Source organism: Rhododendron vialii, chromosome 1a, assembly GCF_030253575.1.
Source record: "Rhododendron vialii isolate Sample 1 chromosome 1a, ASM3025357v1".
Lineage (NCBI taxonomy): Eukaryota > Viridiplantae > Streptophyta > Magnoliopsida > Ericales > Ericaceae > Rhododendron > Rhododendron vialii.
This window is the reverse complement of record NC_080557.1, coordinates 29527958-29543841: the sequence shown is the minus strand read 5'-3', so window position 1 is coordinate 29543841 and position 15884 is coordinate 29527958. Positions and strand designations below refer to the sequence as shown.

General features: G+C 39.2%; 1 pseudogene; it reads left to right on the top strand.

Moving 5' to 3' along the window:
* The first annotated feature begins 2075 nt into the window (after positions 1–2075).
* LOC131335353 (uncharacterized) lies at positions 2076–7509 on the top strand (annotated as a pseudogene).
* The last annotated feature ends 8375 nt before the right edge of the window (positions 7510–15884 follow it).

The window sequence follows — 15884 nt, the reverse complement described above, 5'->3', positions numbered from 1 at the left end:
AATAAAACTATAGGGTTAATATTGTGAATATTCAAGTAATAAACTTCTACCTTTCGTTAGATGGGTTTAGTGTTTTACAGTTTTATTTCTTTTTGCCTTAAAATCTCAAAGGCACATCAAATCCTCTCTCTCTCTCTCTCTCTCTCTCTCTCTCTCGGCACAGACATCCCCAATTGTTAAGACTTCAAAGGCAATTTCGAGAAAATAGAGTCAGAGGAGAAGAGATTTTGAAAACTCTACGTAATTTTGGTAAAATTTAAGTTGTAGGTACGTCTTTCTCCAATTGTCGTTCTAGACTTCTCCTAAGTCTTTATTTTTTGACCGGTAAAATCAAGTAACATGAAAGCCCATGTACCGAATTCGTCCAGTTGTGATGAATGAAAAAAAAAAAGAAAATGAACAATAAAGAAAAATAAGACATATATATCAAGATCGATCCCATTAGTTAAACCGATTTATGTATTTATGTTATTTTGAGTTTTAATATATTTATGTGATTATGCATGTGTATTTATATTTTTTTCTCGCATGCACAGTCGCTCCTGCATGGTGAAATTCCTGACTCCGTCCCTGATAACAACTAAGGGGTGAGAAAAAAATAGTTAATCTGCCAAACCAGTCCACCCGTTCAATTTAAATCGGTTTCTTGGTGGTTTGATTTGGTCATGGTCCAAAAAATAGAATACCCACCTAAATGGTATGGTTTGTGTATACATGCAAATGGTTCTTGTTCCAAACTGGTCCAATCCACATGCATACTAATACAAACCCAATTTATCATTATGTGAGCACCCCAAATAAAATTCCACCTATCATAACCCATAATTTCTCATCCTACATAAACTTAACATCATGGTCATAAAATTTAATGAATTTAGCTGGAAAAGAATTTACGTTTAATTTCTGCTTTGATATGTTTTTCTTTTTCCAATAATTTGTGTGCTTTGATTGCTCTCAATACATAAGTTTGTTTTTTTTTTTTTAAATGAAGTAAACCGTGGTTTCAAACCGGAACCGCACCGTTGTAGTATATAGTTTGGATTGGTTTGATTCCACCAATTTTTATTTTATTTTTTGCCACAAAGATAACAGTTGATATTATAAATCACCAAAAAAACCATTACATCAACGATGTGACTCGACAATGGGGAAATAGTCCAAAGACTAGACTCCATACCAAACAACCTCGACACTCCTACAAATAAGCAATCGAAGCTACTACCCAACAAATGCCAGTGAAAAAACCCCGAAACTGCTACCAAACAAATTCAAAACCGTCAGCACGCTCCTGTTAGAAGGCCACAGATCACCGACAATCAAATGGATTGATATGGACAAGTCCTCGCTATCACAACATCTGGACTCTACTCCGATGCGAGCCCACGCTGTCATAGTGAGCTTTGGACACGAGACGACAAAAGTTGACAAAACCCAGGGACACGGCGACTCGGCGAGACTGGATACCTATCTGGAAACACAAACTCACAACCAAACCTCAGATTATTAACTATCGCCTGAGTTTGGAGAAACTAGATCGGGAGAACCCATGACAGCCACCAAAAGCTAAAACAACTAAAAAAACGAGATAAAGCAAAAGATACACTCTCCTCCGTCATTGAAAGCCCTTCTCTTGCCTAGACACAAATCGTTAGAAACTTCAAAGCCGACGACCCAAAAAGCCACTGGCGAACCTCGTGGTTGCAACCCAAGAAGCAGAGTGGCGCGAACGGCAAGCATTTAGGGTGAAGTAAGGGAAAGAAAAACCATATATGAAGGCAGGGTTTGATTCCTCCCCTCCCGCCGCCCCATGTTGGATTTAAACCCTCGTGGGAAAGAGGGCAAGGAAAGGAGGAAGAAGGTGTGACGGCTATGTTTTTGTTTTGAGGGTGAGAGAGAGAGAGAGAGAGAGAATTTAGATTGTTTGATTCTACCAATTGCTTGGTTCGATTTGGTTCTCAAAATCCGATTCTACCAATTGCATAGTTCAATTTGATTCTCAAAATCCTCGACCAGTAAATATTGCTTTAGTCCTTGATTTACCATAAATCCAAACCAATCCAATTCAAACTCCCCCCTTACAAAAAGTCGTCATAACGTGCAGATCTTCCTAAGACTGGAGGGGCCGGTGGGGATCCTAAAGATCAACACCAATCCCAATCAAAGCCCAAACCCAGCTATGGTTTCAATTCAAAGTTCCAACTGCAAGCATTAAATTTAGCCCCTCCAAAAAAAAAAAAAAAGTATTAAATGCAGGCAGCTGGAATTCTCACCCACCTTCCTTCCACCCCAAAAAAATCTTCCCCTCTCTCCCCCGTTCTCTCCTCCTACTCTACCCACATGGAATTTCCCATCCTCTCCCAATGTCATCCTCCACCACCCTTCCCGCCGGCATCCACCCACCTCCCACCACCACCATCGGCCTGGGCTACTCCATCGCCATCGCCCTCGGCTTCCTCTTCCTCCTCTCCACTCTCCTCCTCTCCTCCTACCTCTGCTGCCGCCGCCGCCGCCTCCTCCTTCAAAACCCTAACAACCCCACCACCGACAACCACGGCATTACCCTCCCCCGCATAATCTTCGTCGCCGAAGACGACGACGCCGAAAACCAAAACGCCGCCGTCGGCCTCGACCCTACCGTCATCAACTCCTACCCCAAGTTTCCCTTCTCCAAGGGAGGGACCAACGACGCGACGTGCTCCATCTGCCTCTGCGAGTACAGGGACGGGGAGATGCTGAGGATGCTGCCGGACTGCCGGCACTACTTCCACCTCACGTGCGTCGACGCGTGGCTCAAGATGAACGCCTCGTGCCCCGTCTGTCGGAACTCGCCGCTCCCCACCCCGGTGTCCACGCCGCTGTCGGAGGTGGTGCCGCTGTCGCAGTACGCCGGCGGTGGTCGGAGGAGGTCGTGATGGTTGTGGTCGGATCTAGTCCGGTTTTCGCGGATCGGGTTGGATTAAATCAGGCCGTAAAAACTGGGTTGGATCACCGTCCCTGATTGCAAATTGGGGGGGTGATGATTTTGCCGTTAGTGACTTTGGTTTTGTTTGTTTGGTTTTTTTTCTTTTGTCTTTTCGGTTGTTTGGAAAATTTAGGGGTTTTAGGACAATTAGGAGTGGTGGAAATTGAAGGTTGTTTCTTCCTTTTTAGATGGTTTTTTCTTCTTTATATTCATGGATTGTGATTTTTGGTTTGATTGTAAAGCAAAAACACATGACCATTCTTGAGATGTTTTGAGTGTTTAGTGCAAGAATTAAGTGTACTTTTTACTTCATTTTCGTCAATTGCCTGGTTTGGTTTTTAATTTGCAAGGAGTTTTACTTCACAAAATTATTATTACTCCATTAGGAGGTAGATGGAACTTTGAACTGTGGCCTGCTGAGATTCTCGGGGAAATTTTTGTGTGGTTTTGTAAAAGTATCCCATTGGGAGATTTGGCAGTTTTGTGTTCTTGATTTGACTCAATAGATCTGTTATACTAGTAGGTACTACTACACTTCACTTGACTGAAGGTTTAAGAGGAGACTTGACTTCACTTTCTTCCATCTTGTGATGTTGACTTGACTAATAAAATCATCGCACTCTTATGTGATTGCATCCATATTGCTTTTCAAGAATTTTTAAATTGATGCCTGCTTACTACTATATGCACTCTTTTCTCTGTATTACCATCACTAGTATTTACGAACGAAAGTTGCAGTTCCAACAAAGAGAGGGAGGGAAGAAATTTGCTGGAGCCTCAGCTTTTGACAGGAAAAGTTGTTGTTTGTCTCAGCCAAGTCCCAAAAGGATAGTGGACCCTACTATAACTACTACAGTACTCCAAGTTTACCTGATGTTCTGTTTTGGTTTGACTCTTCCTCTAATATTTTGAATCCCTGGTACTTTTGTGTAGACTTGCAGTCTTCGTCCATAATTATCTTTAAAAAAAAAATTTCTATGAACACAACTTTAAAAAATAAATCCGGACGCAACAACTACATCTAGAGCCATTTAACGTATGTGCATTGAACGGCTACGCCCGTAATTGTGTTCTAAAATTGTGTTCATAGCCGTTCAGTGCATGTGGATCCATGTGCATTGAACAGTTTCGGAACATAATTGTGATCTAAAATTGTGTTCATAGCAATGCTCAATTTTTTAATCTGTAGTTGGAGGGTGAGGGGGCAGGTGTTTGGGTTTCTTTCATGTTTGTTTCTTAAAGTATGGTGCCCTCTAAAAAAAGGCATAGCCCCTTTTTTTCATGAACAATGCTTTCACATACCATGTGACTTGGTATTAAATAATTGAATCTTAGGTTTTCTCTGGTTCTACAGTTGAACTGCACTTTTTCATTTCTTAATACTCAACTGGCAGCAACTTGTTACTTGATTGTTTATCCATGTAAAACCAGTGCAATGCGACTTCGAGTGCATGTAGATGTCACTCTAATACATGGTGTTGAATTCTGAAAGATATATTTTCTTTCTTGAATTACAGGTAGGCTTCCAATTTTGTTGAAGCCATCTCATGCTATGGCAGTGATCGATGTGCTTAATTGTGTTCATGCTTTGTTGTGCTTCGTGCTTTTGACATGCTAGCTAGTACTCTAGTACTGACAAGTGAATGGGGGACCAGGATCGTGTTCAACATGGGATCACTCTCATGTTCGTGTAATGAAGCGGGATTTAGGACATGGGCTCAAATCCGGTCCCCAAATAACATGCATTGACGATAGCCTCAAAATTTACAAACCCATCTCTACGCTACCAATATGAGACCAACGTCAAAAATCTCTTTTGCTGAAACCAATCCAAGTAACTGAAACCTTCCATGTCAAAATGTTTGTAAAGACTACACTTAGCTTGAGTTTGTATAGTCTTGACCTTATTTCCTTTTACTATGTTCGTGTTCCAACGGTTGCATGGGTACAGGATCTTTGTTTAGTTAACTTCTTTAATACAAAGGGTACATACTTTTAGCAATTTCTAAGTAAACTACTCTCACTAAACAGGGTCCTGGGAAATCTTCCCAAGAAACTAAAAAACTCCAAATCATAAGAAAAAATACCCATGGACTCTGATCTCAAGACCCTCCAATCTCAATTTATTAAACAATTCGCTTAGCCAAAATCGATGAGTTGAGTAAAGCTCATCCGCCCCTCTTTCAGCCGCGCGCAGCTGTTAACTTCAAGTCTCAGGTACTCTCTACTTGCTTTCCTCTTCTTTGTACGTTTAATTTCATACTTCATCGTACAATTTCATGGAATTATTTTGATCTATCCTGCGGTTGATCTTGGGGGTGAGTTATATGAAATCGTCAGATTTATGGCATAAGGTTTAGTTTTTCGAACTCCAACTATTGATACTTTTTGGCTTCAACATTCAGGTTTTCATAGCCAGAGACGAGAAGGCCAAATATTATGGCGAAGCTAGGATCATGGAGAGGTATGCGACGATACATGTGTGTCGTGGGTATCCTTGCTCTTGTCGTAAGTATCGCTACCATGTCAAATTTCTACTCTCTTAGATCATCTCTCATTTCTGATACTTTCTGCAACCACAATTACCCACGAGACCTCAGTAGCCTAACAAGCCACATGCGAAACGGGTCTGAGCTAAAGTTGACCATTGATACTCTTACCCAGAAAATCCAACAAGAAATCACTGTGATTAGGGAATTGTCAAAGAATTCTTCTTCGCCCTCATCATTGAGATATGGGAAATTTCTTGCTGATGTTTTGGGTCTTGTTGAGGAAATTCAAGCATCTTTCGAAGGGGCTGATCAAAACGAATCCAAAACTGAATTCTTTCATCCTCTGGTAAAACAAAAAGAACACTCCGACGAGCCTTCTGATTACTTTTTGATAGAAGAGATTCGTAAATACGTGAGGATTAAACCGAACAGATTGGGGAAACAGAACTTCATGGGAGCAAATGGAACCTTCACTAGCATTGGTCATGCTTGTTTCGCGATGAAGAAAGATCTCGAAGAGTATATGGATTACGACATTGGGGATATATGCAAAGATGATTGGAAACTAGCCCAAAGGCTGATGGTTCATGGGTGCGATCCTTTGCCAAGAAGAAGGTGCTTTTCAAGAGCCCCTCAATTATACACTAAGCCTTTTCCAATAAACGAGTCGATGTGGAAGCTTCCGGATGATAGAAATTTGCGGTGGGGTGGTTACAAGTGCAAGAATTTCACATGTCTGACTCGGAATTCCACTAATAAGGGTTTCTTCAAGTGTAGAGATTGCTTCAATCTCACTCACCACGAAAGCCCCAGATGGGTTGTTCCTGTTTCTCAAGATCCCAATTTGAATCTGACTTCAGATTTTCTGATATCCGAAGTGCTCGATTTGAAGCTGGGGGAGGTAAGAATTGGATTGGATTTCAGTGCGGGTACTGGTACATTTGCTGCTAGAATGAGGGAACACAATGTGACTATAGTTACTGCTAGCATCAATTTTGGAGCACCTTTCAACGAAATGATCTCGCTTCGTGGGCTTGTACCCCTTTACTTGACCATAAATCAACGGCTCCCGTTCTTTGACAACACCCTCGATCTCATCCACACGACAAGGTTCCTTGACGGGTGGATCGATTATGTGCTCCTAGATTTTGTTCTGTTTGATTGGGACAGAGTTTTGAGGCCAGGGGGGCTTTTGTGGATTGATGACTTCTTCTGTTCGAAGGAAGATTTGGATGACTATTTGGAAGCTTTCAAGATGCTGAGGTATAAGAACCACAAATGGGTTGTTATTCCAAAGATTGATAAAGACGATCGAGAAGTTTTCTTTTCTGCTGTCTTAGAAAAGCCACCAAGACCTTTCCGATAAGAAGAAAAGCAGTGCCATTGAATCCAACAGACAGCTTCAAACCGACTGATTTTTCCAGCGTACACACCAAAAATACCAACAAAAAAAGGAAAAAGAAAAAACGAAACAGGCAGAGCATCAACGCGTACTCATATGTGTTCACTAGCAAGAGCGTAACCTCTACAACATCAACAAACGATACCTTGACGTATTTCCGGAAGGTTTGTCTTCCTTGTATCTTGTTTGTTGTATTTCCGGAAGGTATGTCCTCCTTGTATCTTGTTTGTTGTTGTTTCAATGAATTTCACAGTTACCTAAGAAAAATAATCAATATGTAGTTTTCCAGCATGTTATTAGTCTTTTTGGTTAACGTAGTAGTGTTAGCACTTGCCTTTTTCTTTTTCTTTTTTCCCCTTGTTTCCTTTTGAATAAATTAAGAAACCCTGTGTTTTCTGATTTTGTTTAACCGTGGTGTTCCATGGGGTTGTGGTTCAACCGTTTTATCTTGGGAGACAGAAGTCGATTGAAGCTACAACACCCTCGGCAGGCGGCGAATCTGTTTGAAGGAGATTGTGTTTACATAGGTCTCGGTTCATCTTGTTTCAACGAATTCTGTTTGTATCTCTATTTGTAATCTGTTTTTTTACCATTGTGTATTTGTTATTCAGTTTTGTCAATCCTATTTATATGTAAGAAATTGTTCTTTGGAATTCTGCGTTTGCATTTGCCGGTAATTTTTATCCAACAGGTTTGTCATTCAATCATCTGAATTGTTCAAAGGAAAAGTCTGGAAACACATATTTAAAGCACAGGTTCGGACACAATTGTGTCAAGACCCGTCCGATGCGCGCGCACACATGCATACGGCGGTTTTGGACATACTTGTATCCAGATCTGTGTTTTAAATCAGTGTTCCTATCATTGCTATTGTTTAAAAAGTACGTAAAGATGCCCATGTGCTACTGAGTTGATCTATGTAAAGAGTCAACAATTTCATGCCTCATTATGATTGCAAGACACTACTGTCTGCTATAGTTTTTGTATTCCTCTTGATAATTTTGAAATGCAGTCAGAAATTTGGTTGAGCTATTTTTAATTTTTCAGTGTTTGTCAGAATTCCCATCAACATTTTTTGAGGTTTTAGTGAAGTTGGGGTTTGGGTTGCTTTTGGACCAGATTTTAAATTCTAAAAATAATCTACTTTAGTTCATTTTCGGCGTTTTGCAACAGACATCTGTCTGGTTTTACTACAATACGAAGTTTACTGTACTACTCATATACTAGTAACTACAGTACAATCTAAACTCTGTTTTCTCAGCTCCCACAAACACCACAAGCTGAAGATCATTTTTTTGGAGAAAATTTGCTTTACAAAACGAGAGACGCGCCCTTGCCAAAATTGGATACGACTCGAACAATATTAGTTGGTATAGCTGAGGGCAAACTTCACCTACACCTCCTTTGGTTGCATCCGCATTTCCTGTGGTTTGTGAGTTTGTGCGGACACACCCATTTAAGCAATACGGTATATTAAAAGTTTAGTCTGAGATGTTCATAATGTATTAATCAAAAAGTAGTGCATCTCTGTAAAAAAAAAAATCATGTCGATCAAACCTCAAAACTCAGTAATCGGGCTCTTGTTAAAATGATAAAAAGTGGAAATTTACTTCATAATAATTCTGCTCGACCACGAGGTTTCCATTTTTCTATTGACTTGAATTTTGGTATGGATGTTTTACTCGTCAAGCTAGACAATATGAACGGTTTGGATCCAATTTTTTTTTTTAACTAGGGATGGATTGTTTAGATTTAAAGAAGAAGAATCAAAGAATATGATACTGGATTTTAAGTCATTTCCGCTAACGGTGCATTATTTTCGTTAATTGGGTCCATCTTCCCAATTCAAAAATCATAGGAGGTGCAGATGTAATAAAGTGAAGTAGAGGAAGTGTAACTGCACATGACCTAAACCATAGGGTTTAAGTGAAGTTTGCCCTATAGCAAAAGAAATAGGGTATAGTTTTGCAATATGTTCGGTATGGAAAAAACATACCCCCAGTCCCAGTGGCGGGTAGGGATGGCCATCTCGGCCGATTCGTCCGTATTCGATCTGTTATCCGTCTCGAATGGGTCGAATTTTTTGAAGATTTTTCGGATATCGGGGCGGATTCGGATTTATTTTTTTAAACAAATTCGGAGATCAGATAGGATTCAGAGGTATCGGAGGTATGTCTGCCTCCGATCTGATCCACCCCGAGTCCGATATCTGATCCGTATCCAATCCGCCCCTATCCGCCTCCGAATACCCAACTATATAAATATCTCTTATTTGATTTTTGAAGGTTAGTCAATAGTCAGTCTCCTACCCAGCCGACTTCACTTCACGCGAGTCTCCCTCCCACCACTTCCACTCCACCGTCTCCATACAGAAGCTACGTCGTTTCAACACCCTGATCCTCGTCTTCTGATTCGCTGCATTCTGCTCCTCCGCCGCCACTTCTGTTTTCATGCTCGTTAACCTAGGGGCCCCGATTCCTCTCATTGGTACGACTTTGAGGCCATCAGGTATGCATACACACACATGTTAGTTTTATATGTGTTTTTTTTAATCTGTTAGCTTATTTTTTATCGAGTTCCAATCTGTTTTTTTTTTTTTTCCAAATTCGGATTCGGATATCCAATCGGATCCCCGTTCCCCGTTCGGAGCGGGGATGGAGGACCAAAATATTTATCTGTTCGGAGTTCGGGGCGGGTGGAAGGTTCGGATTCGGATATTGCAATATCCACCTCCGATCCACCCCGTTCCCATCCTTAGTGATGGGTTGGGCACTACCTGGTAATCAGAAAGCCTTTTGTTTAGGATCCGATTGAGTTGAGTTTTGTTCACTCTCTACTTAAGAGGGTGAACATTATCTTCTTTTCTATTGGTTGAAATGGTGTGGATCCCATCACAAAGTGATTTCAAACTTCGGTTTGGCTAGGTTAGGGCCTATTGTTGGAGAAAACCACGTATTCAACAAGAACTTGAAAGGAATTTTCGGGTACATGGCCCCAAAATATGAACTGACTGCTAGTTTATCGCTGACCTCAGATGTGTACAACTTCAGAGTAGTTGTTTGGGAAATAATCTCTGGTCTCCGAGCCATTGACGACTCAAGGGAGCCACTAAGGGCCCGATTGGATGCCGTATGTATTTTGGGTGTATTATTTATGAAGGGGGATAAGATAGTAAGGGGTATTAGTTAAGGAGGGAGGGCCCACGTTAATATGACATTTATAGAGGGTGTATTAAAAAGTAGATGGTTTGGATGAGGTATTAGGGAAGGGGGATAAAATAATACTTGGTTTGGATGAAGGATAAAATGGGGGGATAAGGAAGGGTGGATAATGTAAAAAGCTGTCAAATGACTCTTTTACCCTTGTACAGTTCCAAACTCGTAACAGTCATTAAATTAGTTATATAATTGTAAAATCCAATAAATTTAATTACTTTTGGACAATTAAGCTATAATAATTTATTTTAATGATAAACTAATTAATTGTCTAAATTAAAATTTTGTTTTTTAAAGTGTTTTATTATCCAAAATTTTTAAATATTTTTTGGAATACAAAATGTAAAAATGTTAAGTTTGGTTTTTAATTGTTTGATTTTGTTGTTGTTGTTGTTGAATGATTAGAGGATATTTGAGGAAAAATTTATTATTGTTGTAGATTTTGGTGCCAAATTAGTTTTGAACATAGTTGGGGTTTATAGAATGGTTCTCCTGTTTTGAAAAGAAGTAGTGCTATGGTATAATTTGTGCTTCGTATAATCCATGCTTACTTGTTACTTATTCGTTATTGTCATTCTTGTTTGCCATTGATCAGACAAAAGAGCAAAATTAGCAGCTTGGTCAAACTTCGGTGAGTTTACGGTCGAAGCGAATGGAGAGACGGAAGACGATGATTGTTTGCACAATTGGTCCTTCCACAATTCCACCAACACCAGGGAAATGATATGAAAGTTGATAATTTAGCATCCAATTTTCTCCTTTTAAACTTTGTAGAGACGTTGTATATTTGTACTGAAACATTATTGCATGGGTTTATTGTTTTTTTGTAAAAAAACATGAGTTATCTTGGTCCATTCAAGAAATTTGATTCCAAAGTAACAACTTCATTTCATTCAAGAATTTCATACGAAATTCATACTCAATTCCAAAGTATCTTCCTCTATTCAAGAAATTCATACTAACATATCATGACAAAATAACAACTCATTTCCATTCAAGAAATTCATAGAAATCCAATCGATGAAAGAAATTCATATATAAATGAAATAAAATTTAACAACTCCTAAAAAATAACTCATTACAAATGGTTCTAACTACCTCTAACTAAAAACATGAACGGGAAAGAAATTCTTGGTCTTCCTTTACATCTTCTTTCCGTGGGACTTGGTGATGGAGAGCTTGGATACGTGTCGAACGCTTGTTCACATTTGGCTCAGATAATTTGTAAGTTTATATAGACCATTTTTTGAAGAACTAGTAGGCTACAATATTTAGTTGCCAATTTGACCTTCTAATATTGCCTCGCCTAAGTCCTCAACGCGTCTTGTACAAATTTGTCATCACAACCAATAAATTTGTCATCACAGCCAATAAATTTCTCATATCTTGTACAACCAACACATTGCCTACTAAAAACTGCATGCTAAACCCAGAAATACCACAAAACACCAACAAAATACCCATAAGCCTGCTGATTTCTTCAATTTTGAGGCATAAAAATGCAATTTTTGAAGCATAAAACTGCAGTTCAATTCAAAATAGCCAACAATAGCCAATGTGCACACCTGGATCACAATAGCACACACTTGCTGCACCCTCAAACCCCATTTGGACACAAACAGAGCATCACATATTGGACATAGGTTGGACACAGTTTGCCGCACACACTCATCACTAAAAGCAACAATAGTTTTGAACCTGCAGCTTAGAAAACTGCAATTTTCAAGCAAAAAATGCAGTTTTCAAGCATAAAAGTTCAAGCTTTGCACACATATAACCCCCCCAAGTTAATTTTTTAAAGTGTCCAAACTGTGTCAAGCTCATGACAGGTGAAAACTTAGTTACACACACACGCATAATAGGGCTCGATTGGATCCAGTATTAGATGGGTGTATTGGCTTATTTATAGCCCTGGATAAGAGGTGATGAGACTAGTTTAGCAGCAGCACACACAACACACACACACACACAGCAGTCCAAAAACAGTTGAATGCAGTTTGAAAGCAATCTTAGGCTCAGATCAAATATCATCACAGCCAAACCCACAAACACTTGGCTCAGCTTGTAACACATCATAGCCACCAAATTGGTTATGCATTTCCATAATAGCTTGGTACCAGCAGAAAACAGCATGTTAAATCAAACTGCAGTAATGCTAAACAGAAAACCATGTCCAAAACTGTAGCAGCCCTGTGCAATTTAGCATGCTGTCCAGTGGGCTTAGAAAAGTATTAGGAAAAATAGGAGGGTACTCATTGCTGCAACAAAAGTTACCCCGCCAAGGCACTACCTTCATTTACTTTGTAATTGCTTCATCATCGCCCTATTAGGGGTATCGAATCACCCATAACCTGTCATTGAACATAATTGCAATTAATTAACCATATTTGCCATAAATTGAGCGAACAAAAGTAAAGTAAGACTACATGGTAATGTCATCATGTCATCATCAACCATTACAAAGTACTTAGTTACACACAAAATTCCCACCAAATTCCCACCATGCAATTACTTAAGCATATTGCCTCATACTTAGTTACACAAACATTACCCCATCGTTCTTAGTTTTCTTAGTGCTCATACATCACGCCATGACTGCCTTTTCGTTTCTTCTTCTCCTTATTTGGGTTCTGTTTAATCTTGTCATTCTATCATAAAGAACAATAGCCATAGAGCAGAGACGTTCAATAAGTGAGAAAGAACTTGCATAAAGTTTTGTCCTAAGAGGACGATCAAATATATCTAAATCAGAGGGGCAGCCCAAAAACAGTCCAAAATCACACCTCAACGGTGCCCGAAAACAGTCCTGAATCAAATATGTTACAAAAATGCCCCACAATCAAGATTCAAAGGGAAATTTCAATTCTAATCGGGGTGGGTAGTACCGTAGGCACGGGCAAGCACTAGTGAACATATACATGCCTACTGCCTACAACTAAGTTCCATGGCAGCCAATGCTAACAAGTGGATCGAACCAGTAGAAGAAAAAGTTACACATATAGAAAAATTGTTTCTTTTATGTGAGACTGAAATTAGGTACTGAAAAATATTGTATCAGTGCTGAAACTATGGTTTTAAGTGCTGGAATTGAAAAACTTATGCTGGAAAATGTAGTTTTTCAGTTAAAACCTCCTCTGTAGTTGCTGAAACTGTATTTTTGGAAGCTGAAATTGCATTGTTAAGTGTTGAATCTGTTGTATCTATAATTTAGACCTTAGTTGTAGGATTCGCCCAAACATAAGGCGTTTCTCACTGTGTGTGTGTGTGTGTGAGAGAGAGAGAGAGAGAGAGAGACGTACCACTGTAGAGTATCACAGTCGATCGGTAGCCAAAGGTTTACAGTTCTTGGATGGGAGTCGTGGTGGCCTAGTGGCAGCCCCGGCCCCAGGGTAAGCCCCCGAAGTCCTCGGGCTTGGGCAACCAAATAAAGAAAAAAAAACTTAGATATTAGTATTAAAAAGTTTACATTAGTAGCACAAAGAGTTTGATTGGTATTATGATCACTGACGAACTGTCAAAGCTCCGGGCTGCTGAGTTTGAATCCCAGCGCCCCACCCTCTATTTTATATTTCCCTATTTTTGTTCCTCCTCTCCTCCTCCTCCTCCTCTCTCTCTCTCTCTCTCTCTCATATGCTATATATCTGCTCTATTTTGCAAAAAACTACTCCTCAATGCTCTAAAAATCTCCAAAATCAAACCACGTGAAATCTCACCAGTCCATTTCCCCCCAAAGATCAGGTTTTTAATCTCTCTTCAAAAAAAAATAAAAGCCCCAAAGCTCTGAATTTTGTTCTTAATGTTGTTTGGACTTTGAATATAAATCATTTCTGTTAAAATAATATTATATTTCTTCCCAATTTATAATTTCAGTAGGCATTTTTTTTATCTCAATTGAAAAATGAGGTGCCGTTCCACTAAAAGCATTTTTGGGCATTTGCGACTTTTTTAATTTTCTATGCTTTTCGAGACAAGCCATTCTTCTCACATATATCAACTAAAAGTCCAAAAAGCCAAAAAATCAAAAGTTTCAAGTTCTTGGATAATTAAAATACGATGACTCAATTGAAAATTTTGTTTGAAAAAATGCAAGGAGAAGTTGTTTTCTTTGATCTCCGATCGTTGGACCGATGCTGGCAAGGCGGTCGCACAGCACGTAGCTGTGCCGCACACTCCCTCGGTCCGGAAGACTAGAGTCTAGAATGGCATGGAAACGACAAAGTAGGGAGTTGGGACTGGAGCCGAGTTAGGGGTTTTTTATTCATTTTATAATACATGTAAATGTCGGGTCGAACTGGGTAAGTAAATTATCAGTTGTTCCCGGAAATGGAGGAGAGGAAAATGTGTTTTGTATTTTAGTTTAGTGGAGAAACAACTAGAAGGAAGAATTTAATGGAAACTAGGCCTTATTACTATTTATAAACACTATAATAACACTCTTTTTAATTACCACTAAGTCTAGGCATGTGCTGAAAACATTCTAAGAGTTGAGAACGTCAGAGAACAAATTAATCACTAAGTTTAGGCTTGTGCTGAGAACATTTGAGAATGTTCTCAAAATTAAGAACGTCTGAGAATGAATTACCTCTAAGTCTAGGTATGTGCTGAAAATGTTCTCAGTGCTGAGAACTTATGAGAATGTTCTTAGAACTAATAACGTCTGAGAATGAATTACCACTAAGTCAAGGCGCGTGCTAAGGTATAAGTGTGGGCTGAGAACCTTCTCAACTTTGAAATATCTAGAGTTGTCAGTATTACCATTAAGTCTAGGCGTATGCTGAGAATGTTCTCAAAGCGAACATTCTCAATAGTCAACGTCGGTGGTCAACAGTCAATGCCGATATTTAGTCAACAGTCATCACTAGTGGTGAGAGAGTATTTTTAGTATAGCATTTTGACTTACCGTAAGGGTGTATTAATGAATTTCGCCTGACCTAATGGAAATTACTTTGAATGTTTTGTACCAACACATGAATGGGCTACTTGGAGAATATAGATATCAAATGAGTTCCAACCAAGCTCCATTTTGAAGCTAAATGGAGACCCAACGTACCATTTTTGCTACTTAGTTCTCATTTTTTAAATATTGCTTCTTAGTTCTTATATTTATAAAATTTGCACTATTGAGAGGATAATGAACAATATCTTTGCTACCTCTTATACACTTGGTTGCAGTTCCCGTTTTTTACACCAATGAATAAGTTAGTGTGAATAAGTTGTTGATTACGAGTTGTTAGTTGTTCACACTAATCAATAACTTATTAATTAGTGTGAATAATATGCAATTTTGGATGTCGATTGTGAGTAAAATAGTGTGAATAAATTTTTAATTAATGTGAACAATATTGCTTCGATCGCTCCGATATAAAGAATAACGCCCCGAGCGTAGGGCTTAATACGTCAGTTGAAGCATAATAATCCGGAATACCGGGATCGTACCCAAGGGAAAAATTAATACGGCTTGATTGGATTTGTAGATACAAGTACGGTTTTCGGCTTTTAGGCAGCCAACTTTGTTTTACGTTTGCGATGGAAAGTAAAAAAGGGCTAAATTAAAAAGCGAATAAACTAGGATAAAAGCAGGTTAGGTCTAGGAATTACAAACGCCCACGACTCGAGTTGAACTACATTTTTCACCCAATTACACGGTTTAAGATACTCAATTAAGGTTCCCAAACCGGAAAATAAGATGGTTCGATTACCAAGCTAGCTCTAGAATTTATTTAGCAAATGCCTCGTGCGACAGAGCTCCAAGCATCATGTGTGGTAAGTATGCGATGCTAATCATGAGATGCTAATCATCTCATGACCTAACC